Below are 17,365 nucleotides of genomic sequence, written 5' to 3' on the forward strand. Positions count from 1 at the left end.
AATGCTTATCACGGGGTATGCTGCATGATAGATTCTAAATAAACATGTATTAATGATATTGTATGTTGCCACCCTCCGTGCTTCCACCCAAGATTCAAGGGCAACACACAAAGTAGCCACAGAAACTGGCCCATTTACATAGTCTATCTAGAATGGCACTGTCAAAAAGAAATGTAACCCAATTCACAAATGTGAGGCGTGTATGTAATTTTAAATATTCTAGTATCCATGTTAAAAAAATAAAAATAAACCATTGAAGTTAATTTTTTAAGTCAATATACTCTAAATATTATCATTTAATACATAATCAAGAAAAATATTAATAAGACACCTTACATACTTTTATTTTGTCCTAAATTTTCAAAATCTGGTATATATCTCATCCTTACAATACATCAGACTTGCCACATTTCAGGTGATTAGTGGCCACATGTTGATAAATGCGGACATATATTACCTCAGATTTAGACCTATGTCTAGGACATTGTATAAAAACAATGCCGTAAGAGCTAAACTGTGTTAAGATTTTATATGGAAAAGTCAGAAATTTATATTAAAAACGCACAGTACCATTACAATATACATAAATTTGCTAGTGTTACTTTGAAGTCTCTAAAGGTAGTCCTTGTCACACCAAAGCTGTTCCTTCACAATGCCTAAACATTAAGATGTTAGTATTATTATGGAACAAGCATCTGGTTAGCACTCATTATTATTTTTTTCCAGTTTTTGTTTTTAAGTCATGCAATCCTACCCCAAAATACTATGTCATGGCATAAATATGTCTAGTTAGGAATGTTAAAAACAAGGCAATAGGCCCAATAGTCACATATGCTAAGCCCCAGAGTCACCCAACTGTGACTTATTACTTAACTTAATTGCAGTTTCATCCTCCCCCAGGAATGGAGTCTTAAACAAATCGATTAAAATTATCTGATCAACTCATGATAGACCCCTGCTTTCCGCTAAAGAAAGGTGACTTTGCCACAATCAGCAGTTTGCTAGGATAACTTCCTTGCCCCATCCCTTCTGCATAAAAGTGTTTCATTTTGTACAACTATTGGGTGTTCCTTTCTATTTATTAGATGGGATGCTGTCTATTCATGAACCACATTGAATAAAGCCCATAAGATCTTTAAAATTTACGAAGTTGAGTTTTGTTTTTTGACAATAACAGTCTTAATGTCTTACATAAATTTAAATGGCCTGTGAGAAACCTACATATGATTTCTAATAGTGGGTTTGAGGATTCATAATAAATCCTTTTTAATCTATTCAGGAGAGCCAGTTTATTATTGCATAATTATATATTATATAATATGTTATATAATGTTTTTATATATAATATAATAATTATTGTATAGTTTAAATCAAATTTCTGTTAGCTCCTACTCAATCAATAATCATGTATTGAGTATGTGAGGTAACATGTTGTTGTTAGGGATGCAGAGATGAGTAATTATGCCTTGCCTTCAAGTAGGTCACAATCTAGCAGAACAAACAGCCAGATGGATTTGTGAGAGGTTGTTTGTTTGTTTGTTTGACTGAGGTTCGCACAGGACACACTGGGGACACACAGGAGTCAGTGGTGGTTTTACCTGGTAATGGGCCAAGAAGGTAGGAACAACTTCTCATGGAGAAAAAGAGCTTAAGATGATTCTGAGAAGTGGACAGCCACTAGGACCTAGAGAACTAAGTTTACTCTACTGCTCAGAGCTGTAGTGCAGGATTGCAAAGAGAGAAGGGGGTGGCCTATGCCCAGGTGGGGGCAGCAGCATGGGAACGCACACTGCAAAAGGCACAGAAGGAAGTTCTGGGCCTGGGGGGAGACTCAGCCAAATGCAAAAGGCCAAAGTTGCTGCAATTTACATATTTCCATTTTAAGACTCCCCCCAACCTTTTTAACCCATATGGTTTTGATAATTATTTTTAAATGGAAATTCAGATAGCAGCAGGCAGTAAGTATCTGAAATAGGACTTCACATTGGGAGACTCTGTGGGGCACTTGGCAAGTTTTATGTCCTCCTCCCAATAAACCGGAGGGGAAAGCTGGCAATTCTAATTCTAATTGCAGGAGCTCTATTCTCACTCTGACCATCATTCTTAAAGAGGTGGATACAAGGGGGGCTGCTCACTCTCTCCTCCATGATTCCTCCCATCCCCATGAAAAATAAGCCCTTGTTAAAGACAGAGTTGGCCTATATGTAAACAAACACAGGACATCATAATATGGGAGTCAGCCATTTGGACTAGCACATTGGAATGCTCTGACTAGTGGCTATCCCAAAAGAAAGGGTGGCTCTTAAAAATCACAGCACTTGGCTAATTGTCCCCATTTTTTTTTTTTTTTTTTTTTACTAGCCTACTGTCAATTACTAGCCTACTGTAGTGGTTTCCAAATACTGATCCACAAGAAAGTTTTCAGAAATAGGAAGAAAATGGATTTTAGAATAATGTGGGGTGTGTGCGTGTGTGTGTGTGTGTGTGTGTGTGTGTGTGTGTGTGTGTGATAGAGATTGCCAACTATACTTTTCTTAGAAATGACTGCTTTTGTTCTTTATGTGTGTCTGTGCTAATTTTTTACTAAAATTCCTTCTTTTTATTAAATGGGATTTCTAATAGATAACAGCTATTTTTCAAAATACCATTACTTTTTAAAATGCAATGTATGATAAATCTCCATTTAAAAAAATTACTCATCTGTGAAATCCAAAAAATGAGCACTGGTACAGCAAAGAAATTGGACTTGAGAATTAAATCTGTTAAAAAGCAAAATTCAACTGAGTAAATTTTGAAGATCTTATTGGCTTCTTTCAATGATTCATGAATCAGGCAGCATTCATCTATCAGAAAGAAAGGGGCTCTAAGGAACTATACAAAATAAAAGACTTTTATAGGGAGAAGGGAGCAGGAACAAGGAAGTTACAGTAGGTAAAAAGCCATCTGGTTATTGCAAAGTTACTTTCCTTTAGGTAACTGGAGAGGTCATCAGGCAGATTACCTAACTAATGCTGATCGGGTGATCCCTGATTGTCTGATTTAAGGTGCCATTTGTGGGAGAGCTGAAACAGTAATTAAGTCTTGGTTTGGTAACATGGCACTTAGCATAAGCAACTCCATTTTAGTCCTGTTGTTTTGTTTTTAAAAAAAACAATACAGCATTAAACCATTGCTTGACTAATTACTAAGTGATAATTTTGGAGAAATTACTTAGCTTCTCTCAGCTTTGGCTTATTGTTTAGAAATGTAACAACTGATGTTTATTTAATAGAGGCAATGTGAAAATTAAATACTATCATGTACATAAAATATTTTAGAATTAATTTTCCTTCTTTTCTTGCCCTTTTCTACCTAGTTAATGACTATATCCTTTAGGATCATAAAGGATCTGAAAATTAGGTTTAAGAGACTCATACACCCTCCCAGATGCACCATCCTCTCCATACACAAAATAGGTGAGACCCCACTTGACCTCTGTATTTATGGAACCACTAATTTCAGTGTTTTTAGTGCTGTTTCCACTCTACTGATAGAATTCTGTGTATCTTCAGCACAGAGGACAATGCCTATGTCAGAACAACTGGCACCTAAGCAGCGGTCAGCAGGACAGGAAGAAGGCAGGCAAGCAGCTAATCCAGCTCTACCGTCATCCCCTTCTCTTACATAGGGAAGGCTCAAGACTAGAAAATACAGCTTGGTCAAGCTATCATTCTGAGTGAGTCTGAACACATCTAAAGACTATATTAAATAATAATGTGGACTTCACCTGAATGAAAGTAAGGGTCTCTAAAAGTCAATGGCAGTGAAAGTAGAAGAAAAGGAACATACTAAAGGAAATACTGAGGATATAGAACAAAGAAAATTCTTGCTAAAACATCATCTTGTATACACATTAGTAACAGCTGGGAATTCCTTAATCTAGGATTAAATTGTTTCTACTGCCTCTCACCATTAGATTACTTCTGTTTATTTCTGCCACTGGCATTATGTCAAAGTTGACAGCTGATTAAAGGGGAGACAAGTTGCTTAAAAAAAAAATCTCGCTTTAGGTAAAGAGAGAAAATTCAAGATAAATGTTCATACATGCATTCACCAAGACATTAGATAATAATCACATAAAGAACAGTAATTAGAATCAATACAGGGTTTTAAAGAAGGGTTAGAAAGACCTAAATAATTAGGACAATTAATAACACTGCCTAAAAAGAACCTCAAAAGGTCAACTAATTAATTTATCTTAGTGTGCACAATAACAAAGTCCTAGATTTCAAATATACTGGATTAAATGCAGGCAATCTACAGAGTATGTTATTCAGTGATCAATCTGAAAGCCACCCATACAACATAAACTGACATGATTTCAAGCAATTCAGAACATAAAAGCAAAGAAACAACAACAACAGCAAACTCAAACAAAACAAATTGCCTATAACATGAAAATAAAACTTTAGGTGGCTACTGAGCAAAGAATATTTTAAGTCATGTTATAAAACAATCTGACTCAATTCCCACTAAAATCTATGCACTAACATCCCTAAAGTTTGTGGTAGGGGAAGAAGGGTGGGGGTCTAGTGTTTAGAATATTGTACTATAAATTTGAATCCTCCTTCTGGCTCTTATAAGCTGATTTGCTTTGAATAAGTAACGTAATTTCTTTAAATATCCTTTTCCTGAACTGTAAAATGGAGATAGTGATGCCTATTTTACAAATTTATTTTGATAATATAAAGAGATGCACATGAAAGGATCTTTGTTTTTGTACCTATTAAGTCTTTATATTAAATGTCCTCCTTCCTCCTGTCTATGAGGAAATAGATGCAGTAGGAAAGGATGGACTTGAACTCCTGCCACGTATTGTAATTTTACTTCTAGTTTCCGTCCACTTATTAGTAAAATGTAAATAATATCAGTCATACAGTGTATATATTATAAAGGCGGAGTTCACAAGGGCTTAGCAAATATTTTTATGTATGTTCCTGTTTGCTTTCTATGCCTTTTTCTCTCTAAAGAAAGACTAAAGACCTCATTTGCAGCATCCTAAGCCACATTCAACTCACTTTTTAGCCCTGTGCAATGCTATAATAAAAGAAGAGCTTCCTTACTCACAGCCTCAAACCTCCCCAGGTATGTAGACATGTCAGCTTTACCACCACTCTCTCTTATTCCTAGAGATAAATGTATTTCAAGCCACCTGCAGCCTAACTGATGTGACAATAATGGAGTGCTAGCAGGATTGTTTTAATGGATTTGGTGTGGACAGACTTTGCCTGTCCAATAAATCTAGCAAAACCTCACAGCATGTTTTATAGCCAAGAAGGATGTTGAGCTTGGAGGATGTCCCCTCACCCCACTCCCACCCCATGTTCCATTATGCTCTTACATAGTAGGCTCCTGTACCAAGGCCAAAAATTACATTATTTTCTAATGCATAACCACATAAATAATCACAATGACATGCTGATTCATCTGAGGAAAAAAAACTAAGTGTCATCTTTCAGATGGTAATAATTACAGTGGGTTGAAAACACTGAGAATGATATGATGGCAGTAGTTCTGGAAGTGCTGGTGGTAGTAATGATGGTGGCACTGGTATGGTGGCATTGGTGGCATGTGGATTCCTGGTGTGCTGGGAGATAAACATCGCTGGTTTGTAGTATTTCCTAATTTTCATGGGATAAATACCCCTACCATGGTGTATTTTGAGTTATCGATGTGGTATCAGTGAAAGCAGAGTTGAAGGGAGATCCTAAGTCATATTTGATGAGCTGGTGTGAGCCAGGTTGAGCACACCACTAGAGGTGATGGTAGTAGCAGCATCAGGGGTACTGACAGTCATGGTACTAGCAGTGGTAGTAGTAGTGGTCGTGAGAGTGATGAAAGCTGTGATACTGATGACAATTTCAGTGCTGATGGAGGCGTGGTGGGGGTGGTGGTAGTTGTGTTTATGATGACGGAGCCTGTGGTAAAGGAGGTGACAGTAGTAGTGGAGGTGGAGGTGATGGTGATGGTGATGGTAGTGTTGACTGTGATGTTGGTGGTGTTGGTGGTGATAGTGGTATCAAGAGTGTGGTGGCAGTAGTGGTGGTAATTACGGAGGGAAGTTTTATAATTTATTTAGTACTTTCACCTGAACTTCTCTATTTAACATTGCAAGTAATACTTGGTTAACGATACTTCTATCTCTTTTTATGGACTAGCAAGCTGAGCTTCCAGGGGCAGTAAAGCTTAGTGATTAAGAATGAGGCCTTGGGGTCAGAGAGTACTACTTCTAGCTCCTCCCCTCCCTAGCTATATAAACTTGCACCATCACCTATCTTTTGAGGCCAATTTTACCTCATCTTTAAAATACAGAAACTGGGGCACCTGGGTGGCTCAGTTGGTTAAGTGACTGCCTTTGGCTCAGGTCATGATCCTGGAGTCCCAGGATCGAGTCCCGCATCGGGCTCCCTGCTCAGCAGTGAGTCTGCTTCTCCCTCCGACCCGCCCCCCTCTCATGTGCTCTCTCTCTATCTCTCATTCTCACTCTCTCAAATGAATAAATAAATAAATAAAATCTTTAAAAAAATAAAAAATAAAAAAAATAAATAAAATACAGAAACTAACCATATTCCATTAAGAATTGTGAGGAGAATATTGGGGGTCTGGGTGGCATAGTCAGTTAAGTGTTTGACTCTTGGTTTCAGTTCAGGTTGTGAACTCAGGGTGGTAGGATGTAGCTGCTCATCAGGGCTCAGCATGGAGTATGCTTGAGATTCTCTCTCCCTCTCTCTCTGCATACCCCCCAAATAAATAAATCTTAAAAAAGTTATTGTCACAAGAATATTAAGATATTTACAGTTATTTTTAAATTGTCATGAGATTTTGAGAGATAATATAAGTAAAATGAAACAAATCTTTTGTAATAATTGGAAAATAAATTCTCACTTTGTAGCAATCATGGTTCCTGTTAAATAGGTTTTTGTTTATTATTCCTATATTTTTTGTTTTGTTTTTGTCTGGAGTACCTTCATAAGTATGCAACAGATGAGTTGTTGAAACAACTTGTTTCATGTAATACAGGGAGAAGAGTTTAGCTCTCCTTAGAAGGCAGAGGTTACTAAAACAGAAGAGGGGGAAGAGAGAGAGAAGAGGAAGTAACCAAATGGAGATAGGCTGGAATTAGGTGAGAACACTGTATGATAAATAACGACCACCCAAAGATATCTGCTCCAAATCTCTGGAAGCTGTAAATGGTACCCTACAGGGAAAGGGAAAAAAAAAAGTGTCTTTGCAGATGTGATTAAATTAAGGATCTTGGCATGGGGAGATTATCCTGGTTATTATTTTTTTAAAAGATTTTATTTATTTATTTGACAGAGAGAGACAGTGAGAGAGGGGACACAAGCAGGGGGAGTGAGAGAGGGAGAAGCAGTCTTCCCGCCTGAGCAGGGAGCCTGATGTGGGGCTCGATCCCAGGACCCTGGGATCAAGACTTGAGCCGAAGGCAGACGCTTAACGACTGAGCCACCCAGGCACCTCTATCCTGGATTATTTGCCTAGGCCCTAATGCCATCACAAATGTCCTTATAAGACAGAGGCAGAGGGAAATTGGACACACAGAGATGAAGACGTAATATAAAAATAGAAGCCCAGTTGGAGTGATGTAGCCATAAGCAAAGGAATGTCAGCAGCCAGCAGAAGCTGAGAGAGGCAAGGAATGGATTCAACCCAGAGAATTTACTGAGGGAACGCGGTCCTATTGATACCTTGATTTTGACTCAGTGATACTAATTTAGGATTTCTAGCTTCCAGAACCATGAGATAATACATATCCATTGTTTTAAGCCACTAAAAGTTTGTGGTATTTTGTCTTAACAGCCATAGAAAACTAATGTAAACAGTAAAACTTTTTGGTTTTCACACACAAAAAATTTAGAAATAATCTATTTAAAATGGATTTTAATATTGCTTGCATTGCTTCACCATTATTCCTATTTCAGCATTCCCCTCCCTCAAAAACAAACAAACAAAACAGCAACAAAAAACTTCAGCAAACTCAGTTGTGCCCACAAATGTTTTACTCAAGTGGATTTGTGTTTCTGTTTTACATGCAAAGGAATGCAAAGTTGCATGTCAAGGATAAGGAATAGTATCAAAGAGATGGTGTATGGAAATAAGAGCCCAGGGAGCAGAGAGTCCATGAAGATGAAACAACAGAGAAGTTGAGCAGACTTTGGGAGAGAATACTTGGTTTCCCATGATCTGTGAAATGGGAAGAGGCTCAATTCAATAACTTGGGTGGTGGGGTCAACAGAGAAAGAATTCTCCTAAATGGTATATGAGATACATTATAATTACTGTTGTTGTGTTATTGGTTATTTTTATTGCTGTTTGTCATAGCTCTGTCTGCTCTAAAAAATTACCATCAACTAGGTGGCTTAAACAACACACATTTATTTCTCCCTGTTCTAAGAGGCGTTAAGAAGCCCAAAATCAAAGCGCCAACAGATTTGGTTCTTGGTGAGGGATCTCTTCCTGGCTTTCAGATGGCCACCTTCTTGCCATGTCTACTTGTGGCAGAAGCAGCTCTGGTATCTCTTCCTTTTTTTAGTAAGGAAATTAATCCCATCATGGGGACTCTCATCTCATAACCTCATCCAAACCTAACTATCTCTCAAAGGGTCCACTTCCTAATACCATCATATGGAGATAGTTCCATTTTCTTAAATATTCAGAATATTCTAGAAACAAGTTTTTCTGCCCACCATAAATGACCTGGGCAACTCACTAGCTTTCTATTGGGAGTGTTTTAAGGATAAAGAACAGAAGCACAGGGAATCCTGTTGACTGTGTGAAAGCCAAGGAGTATTCACAGGTCTTTAGGAGAGTACGGGCTTCAGACATCCATAATTATGGATTCTAGTCAGTTTTCAAAATTTGAGTGAGCTGACTTCCTGATGACTCTCACAGAAGGCAGCCATCACATTAAGAGGAAACTTGAACTGCAATCCCTCATTTTCTTTTCATTTTCATGAAAAAAAGTTAGCATAATGGGAACTGATAAGAGCGCCAAATCACTGAAATATGAAAATCACAGAATTAGCATTTATCCAAATTCCTCAGCTGAGCCTATCATGGAAAAAGCTTGTTTTAATCACATCAAGTCTCTGCTTTGTGACTGTGGAGTTTCTTATGAGCTAAAATATCCCTTTTTCTTTGAGGCAAAATTAATGGCTCCACCAAAGAATTAGATTAGTGAAGCAAAGTGCCTTTGTAAAGCTCCAGGAAAGACATCCTCAACATTTTCAAGTTGTTTGTCACCCTATGGAAAAGAAACGTGCTAAATCCTTTGGAATTAATCAATCTAATGGTCATTTCCTTCATGTTTCCTATTTTCAGACTAAAAATTTTGCTCTCTTCAAATGTTAGTTTTGTTTAAGACCTGGGGCAGTTTGCATGACCGCTGCTTTTTCTCCCAGATAACTTTATGAAAGATAAAGAAAGCCCATGAATTATATCCATGGACCTTATGTCCAAAGGCCACTGTTACTTCGAGTTTGGCTTTGCCACTGAGGGGTCTAGAAGTTAGCTGTCAGAAGTTAGTCCGTCTTATTTAAGGGTTATTTCATTTTAATCCTCAGTTATATATGTGAAGATATAATATTTTCATGGAAAAAAGAATCTTTATTGTCTTAACTGTTTTTCTCCCCTACTATTTGTTGACTGCTAAGCCGTTCTTGAATTATCATGCAAATCCTCTTGGTCTCATTGAAAATTATGTGTTCACTATGATCTGAAGAATAAAAAAACTTGGATAGTCAAGATAGTGAACTCTGAATAGTCACAAAATATTAGTTTGTCAGAAGTGAAGGACTAATTTTGGTGTGTAAGCCACAGTGTTATAGAGTAATATCTCTTCAGGGATTAATATACGCCAGCATAGGTCAGAACACAGCAACAATAGCAGAGTTTTGGAATCTCTTTTTTCATCACATCATGGTATGGACACCCCAGCTCCTTCCTCATCAACAGACTCAGGAATGTTACTCAAAAGTTCTGGATGTGTTTTATTTCAACTTACTTAATTTCATCGAATTCTATATTGAAAACTTACGTGCTACTGCTCTGCCATAAACTTTGTCCCCTTCTTTGCCCCATAAACTCTATAACCTAATATTCTTTACAATTATTCTCCCAGGTTAATTTTCAAGTTCTAAATGTATACATGTATATAAATGCAAGTACAACCAATCTTCATTATTCATAGATTTGATATTTGCAAATTCTACTTACTAAAATTTATCTGTAGCCCCAAAATCAACACTTATGGGCTTTCATGATTTTTCTCATATATGTGTAGAAGGGTGAAAAATTTGAGTTATATTACATGCAAGTTCCCACCTGAGGTCAAACAAAGTAATGCTCTGCTTTCTTTTTCAGGACTTGGACTGTAACTATTGTCACCCCTCTCCCCAGTATATTTACTGTCTTTTTTTTTCACGTTAGTACTTTTTGTGATAATTTCACTGTCTAAAATGGGCCCTGAGGGCAGTGCTAAAGTGCTGTGTAGTGTTCCTAAGTGTAAGAAGGCTGTGATTTACTTTGTGGACAAAATGCATGTATCCAAGAAGCCTTGTTCAGCATCAGTTTTAGTGCTATTGGCCATGAGGTCAATGTTAATTGAATCTGCAGTGTATATTAAGTACAATGTCTTTAACAGAAACACACATAAAACAAAGTTATGTATTAATTGGTTGACAACAAATGTAAACAGAAGCTTGCAGGCACCTAACCCTGTATTTCCTCCAGGAACAACGTTCAGGATTCACTAATTCAGTGTTCATGGCTATTTTACAGAACATAACTACCACAAATAGTAGAATCAACTATATTTATTTACAGTGGGAAATTTATCAGTTCTTAAAATATACATATTAGAGTAGAATAGGGAGGAGACTGACCTAAGAGTCAGGAAGTGTTTAAGCTCTAGGCTCATTAGATGTGTAGCTTTGTTCTCTAAGACTTCTAATTGATTTCTTAGGTGTTTGGAATGATTTTATATTTATCTATCTGTGTTTGAATGAGGAATCAGGCTTAGGATCACCCTACTCCTCCACCATCTTACATCCCTCCAGCTCTAGGTTCATTAATGACCTGTGCTCTGAGATTCAGGTACAACATCCCTTTCAAAAATATAATAAAACAGAAAGAAAAAAATATATATATATTCATACACATAATATGAAAACAAACAGGGATTTATGATCATCTTCCCTTCCATTTTTACTTTTTCCTCTAGTGTGGAAAACTGTGTTTAAACTTGAGTGATCTATTGCCAATAAATTATTGCTAATTGAATGTGATGATATTATTTGGGTTGTTTTTATACAAAAGGAAACATACTTAAATGTTTACAGATAAATTTTTATGATGTTTGCTACTTGCTTCAGGATAATACTCATTGGGTGAGGGACAAAACAACCTGATACATGTTGAAGCTGAATGATGGACACATGGGGTCACTATTCTCTTAGGTCTATTTTGTATGCTTTTAACATTTTCTATAGTAAGATGTTGCAGAGATAAATAATAAAGTAAGAAGTACTATTCTTCTGTGCCAAAATCTATACTTAGAAACTTTATACATGCTGTTTTATTCAACGCCTATAATAATTTTATGTAGAAGACACTGTCCTTTTTAATTTAGAGCAGAACTTTATGTATATATATCCCCAATTAATCAGTGATAGCAACTATATTTTAAACATTTAGTTTCGTTCTTTTTTTCTTATAATGTATTATATATGTAGCTTGTAACAATGATAAATGGATGTTTTTGCATTTCCAAATTTTAAAAATTTCTTTCTAATCTTATAGTAAGGTGCACATACATTTTGAATATATATATATACAGAGTCACTTAATATCTTGTGTCCGCTTACCAAAAGTCCCAACTCACATTTCTAGACTTAATATCTGGAAAGGCAAATGACCAAGACAAACTTTGTTCAAGAGTTCTAGAACTCAGATCCAGATATGAAAGACATAAACAGTCTAGAATGTAACAATTATTTGATTTCTGAAATAAATTTCAACATTATTAAATTTAGAATCACAGTATGTTAGAGTTTGGAGTTCTAGATATCCAATCTTCTTACATTTCAAGAAAATAAATCCCAGAGAAAGAGAGTAGCTAAAATGGAGATCAGGTCTCTTATTTTCCAGGCACATAGATTTATTGACACATAGATTTATTGATACCATACTGAAAAATGTATCAGGAGCTCTAGGCAAACATGGAAGAAAGAATAAATAAATGTCCATGAACACGTACATGAACACAGATGCACTACACATATAAATGCAGATTAATATATTTAAATTAACTGAAATGTTTCTTACTTTAAACCCAGAATAGGCATAGGTCAGGTAGAGATGATTTTATCTAAAGCTGTTTGCAAATCCATAATTAAATCCATGCACACTGGCAGTTACACAAAATATCACCCTGTGGTGTTATACTTGGTTAAGAATTAATTAGATTAAAAGCTTCTAAGACTAATTCATTGAGATAAGAAATGATAATTTGGTAGTCTATAAAACAGAATTATTCTTACCATATTGCTTTTCTAAAGAAAGTTTTAATTATCTCTCTTTAGCCAAATGTAAAAGTATCTTTTCAGCTTAAAATATCTACGGAGGGAAGAGAAAAATAAAGCTCTATTGAGATGAAATATCTACTTAACACAGAAAAATATTCTACCATGCAATTAAAACATTAAATACGAATAACATAAGTTAGAGGTATACCATAACAGATGCTGTGAGTCAATGTAATGCCCCTATCTATTTTTCCAAAACTCAATCATCATTTACTAACTTAGATGAATATTTCTTTTCAGGGAATAAAAATAAAACCAAGACCAAAGCAATGCTAAAAACATAAAAATGCCTCAAAAACCATGTCTCTGCAATAAAGTGAACTGCTTTTAAAAATTATAGAGATAGTGTTAACCTACCATAATCTCCATTGCACTTCAACATTTAGAGTTATATATTCTGCTCTGTACTTAACTTACAGGAACTTCAAAAAAATAGCACACAGATAAGGAGAACTAGTAGAGAACTGGCATAATAATAAAATCCAACAGAAAATTAAAAATAAAATTATATTTGGAGGTCTAATAAGTGATAAAGGCAAGATTTTTAGTCAATCAGGAAAGAAAAGCATTGTCAATGTATGGATGCATGCAAATTTGAAAAACATTGACTTGAATTTTAACACACGTCACAATATATTTTGAATAAAAATATACATGTAAAAAAAAATTAAGCCCTCAGATACTTTGGAATATATAGAAATTGTATTTCTACAATATTGGGGGGGAGGAGGTCCAGTTATAAGAATCATACCAAAGGGGGGGCGGAGCAAGATGGTGGAGGAGTAGGAGACCTAGATTTCGTCTGGTCTCAGGAATTCAGCTGAATAGGGATCAAACCATTCTGAACACCTACGAACTCAACAGAAGATCGAACAGGAGAGTAGCAACAACTCTCTGAACAGAGAAGCGACCACTTACTGGAAGGTAGGGCGTGCGGAGAAGTGAATCCGAGGCGATATTCGGGAGGATAGACGGCGGGGGAGGGGCCTCCGTCGGACGCTTCTGGCAAGTGATAGAGCCGCGGAGCACAAAATCGGACCTTTTAGAAGTTGGCTCGGCGGAGGGACGTCGCTGCAGTGGCTAAGCGGGGGGTGGAATCCTCCCGGGACAGTGTGGTCTCAGGACCCTTGGGGTCACAGAGAGGCCGGGGGTGCCTGAGTGCGGCAGAGCTCCCAGGTATCGGAGCGGGGAAGCCGGCTGCAGAGACGGAGCTGAGGCGCGGGCTCTCAGCTCGGGGTTGCCATAAACTGTGATCCACGGCCCAGTCGGGGCACGGCTCCCACAGCAGGGACCCAACAAGCAGCAGATCCGGGGAGACTCCCCTTCCTTCCCGGGGAGGAGTGGTGCGGGAGCGCACTGCAGGGATCTGCTGGGTTTGGAGACTCCGTGCGGGGTCGGGTGCCAGAGATAGAAACGCTCGGTCACAGGCCGGGTGAGCACGGAGTGCGGCCGGAGACCGGGGACACGGAAGTGACTGCTTTTCTCTGGGGGCGCACTGAGGAGCGGGGCCCCGAGTTCTCAGCTCCTCCGGGCGGAGATTGGGAGGCCACCATTTCTGCCCTGGTCCTCCAAAGCTGTACCAAGAGCTTGCGGGGAACAAAAGCTCCTGAGAACAAACCGGAGCAGCTTCCTTAGCCTGGACCGACAAGGGCGGGGCAATTCCACCTCCGGCAAAGACATTTGGAAACCACAGCAACAGGCCCCTCCCCCAGAAGATCAGCACGAACAGCCAGCAAGCCAAGACCAAGTTGATCGATCAAGGAGAATGGGAGAACTCCAGCGCTAGGGGAATACTGCACGTAGATTCATGGCATTTTTTTTTTTTTACCATGATTCATTATTTCATCAAAGTTAATTTTTGTTGACTGTTTTTTTTTTTATTTTTCTTTTTCCCTTTTTCAACCGACATCTTATCAATCCCTTTTTTAAAAAAAAAATTTTTTTTTCTATTTTTCATTTTTAAAGTCATATTTTATCCCTTCATAGTAGTTACCCTTATTTTTGGCATATATATATAAGTTGTTCTCTCTTTAAAATTTTGAGGTACAGTTTCTTCTAACAGATCAAAATATACCCTAAATCACTAGTGTATGGCTTTGTTCTAGTCTCCTGCCTGATCACATTCTCTCCCTTTTTCCTTTTTTTTTTCTTTTTCTTAAATCTTCTTTCTTTTTTCAAACAACTTATCTTACCAAGTCCTTTTAAAAATCTTTTATAATTTTCATCTTTACAGTCATCTTCCATCCCTTCATTGTATCAACCCTTATTTTGTACATATATGTCTTTCTTCCTTTAAAATTTTAAGAAGCACTTTTTTCTAACAGACCAAAATACACCCAAAAACTAGTGTGTGGCACTGATCTATGCACTAGCCTGATCATATTTGATCATATTCTGCTTTTTTTGTATTGTTTTGTTTTTGTTTTTATCTTTTTTTTTTCTTTTTCTCTTTCTTTTTTCTTTCTTTTTTCTTTCTTTCCCTTTCTTTTCCCCTGGTTTCAGGTCTTTTCTGATTTGTATACAGTATATTTGCTGGGGACGTTGTAAACCTGTTAGCATTTTTTCTATCATTCATCTATTCTCCTCTGGACAAAATGACAAGACGAAAGAAATCACCTCAGCAAAAAGAACAAGAGGTAGTACCGTCAGCAAGGGACCTACTCAATACGGACATTAGTACGATGTCAGACCTAGAGTTCAGAATCATGACTTTAAAGATACTAGCTGGGCTTGAAAAAAGCGTGGAAGTTATTAGAGAAACCCTTTCTGGAGAAATAAAAGAACTAAAATCTAACCAAATCGAAATCAAAAAGGCTATTGATGAGGTGCAATCCAAAATGGGGGCACTAACTGCTAGGATAAATGAGGCAGAAGAGAGAATCAGCGATATAGAAGACCAAATGATGGAAAATAAAGAGGCTGAGAAAAAGAGAGAGAAACAACTACAGGATCACGAGGGCAGAATTCGAGAGATAAGTGATACGATAAGACGAAACAACATTAGAATAATTGGGATCCCAGAAGAAGAAGAGAGAGAGAGAGGGGCAGAAGGTATATTGGAGCAAATTATAGCAGAGAACTTCCCTAATGTGAGGAAGGAAACAGGCATTAAAATCCAGGAGGCACAGAGAACCCTTCTCAAAATCAATAATAATAGGTCAACACCCCGACATCTAGTAGTAAAACTTACGAGTCTCAGAGACAAAGAGAAAATCCTGAAAGCAGCTCGGGAGAAGAGATATGTAACCTACAATGGTAGAAACATTAGATTGGCAACAGACCTATCCACAGAGACCTGGCAGGCCAGAAAGGACTGGCAAGATATCTTCAGAGCACTAAACGAGAAAAATATGCAGCCAAGAATACTATATCCAGCTAGGCTATCACTGAAAATAGAAGGAGAGATAAAAAGCTTCCAGAAAAAACAAAAACTAAAGGAATTTGCAAACACGAAACCACCCCTCCAAGAAATATTGAGAGGGGTCCTCTAAGCAAAGAGAGAACCCAAAAGCAGCAAAGAGCAGAAACGAACACAGACAACAGACAGTTAACAGTCACCTTACAGGTAATACAATGACACTAAATTCATATCTTTCAATAGTTACCCTGAATGTAAATGGGCTCAATGCCCCAATCAAAAGACACAGGCTATCAGATTGGATTAAAAAACAAGACCCATCAATATGCTGTCTGCAAGAGACTCATTTTAGACCCAAAGACACCCCCAGATTGAAAGTGAGGGGGTGGAAAACCATTTACCATGCTAATGGACACCAAAAGAAAGCTGGGGTGGCAATCCTTATATCAGACAAACTAGATTTTAAAACAAAGACTGTAATAAGAGATGAGGAAGGACACTATATCCTACTTAAAGGGTCTATCCAACAAGAAGATCTAACAATTGTAAATATCTATGCCCCGAACATGGGAGCAGCCAATTAGATAAGGCAATTAATAACAAAAGCAAAGAAACACATTGACAACAATACAATAATAGTGGGGGACTTTAACACCGCCCTGACTGAAATGGACAGATCATCTAAGCAAAAGATCAACAAGGAAATAAAGACTTTAAATGACACACTGGACCAAATGGACTTCACAGACATATTCAGAACATTCCATCCCAAAGCAACGGAATACACATTCTTCTCTAGTGCCCATGGAACATTCTCCAGAATTGATCACATCCTAGGTCACAAATCAGGTCTCAATCGGTACCAAAAGATTGGGATCATTCCCTGCATATTTTCAGACCACAATGCTTTGAAACTAGAACTCAACCACAAGAGGAAAGTCGGAAAGAACTCAAATACATGGAGGCTAAAGAGCATCCTACTAAAGAATGAATGGGTCAACCAGGAAATTAAAGAAGAATTAAAAAAATTCATGGAAACCAATGAAAATGAAAACACAACTGTTCAAAATCTTTGGGATACAGCAAAGGCAGTCCTGAGAGGAAAGTATATAGCAATACAAGCCTTTCTCAAGAAACAAGAAAGGTCTCAAATACACAACCTAACCCTACACCTAAAGGAGCTGGAGAAAGAACAGCAAATAAAGCCTAAACCCAGCAGAAGAAGAGAAATAATAAAGATCAGAGCAGAAATCAATGAACTAGAAACCAAAAGAACAGTAGAACAGATCAACGAAACTAGGAGCTGGTTCTTTGAAAGAATTAACAAGATTGATAAACCCCTGGCCAGACTGATCAAAAAGAAAAG

General features: G+C 37.4%; 1 long non-coding RNA gene and 1 pseudogene across 1 annotated transcript in view; one reads left to right on the forward strand and one right to left on the reverse strand.

Moving 5' to 3' along the window:
- Positions 1-17,365, reverse strand: part of LOC141370452 (uncharacterized) — a 1,695,799-nt gene that overhangs the window by 752,204 nt on the left and 926,230 nt on the right. The gene's annotated exons all lie outside the window — the stretch shown is intronic.
- The window catches only part of LOC112840746 (large ribosomal subunit protein eL15-like), an 80,472-nt pseudogene continuing 68,648 nt past the window's right edge, over positions 5,542-17,365 (forward strand).

Source organism: Callorhinus ursinus, unplaced genomic scaffold, assembly GCF_003265705.2.
Source record: "Callorhinus ursinus isolate GAN/ISIS: 27379988/994484 unplaced genomic scaffold, GSC_fseal_2.0 scaffold35, whole genome shotgun sequence".
In the NCBI taxonomy this organism is placed as follows: domain Eukaryota; kingdom Metazoa; phylum Chordata; class Mammalia; order Carnivora; family Otariidae; genus Callorhinus; species Callorhinus ursinus.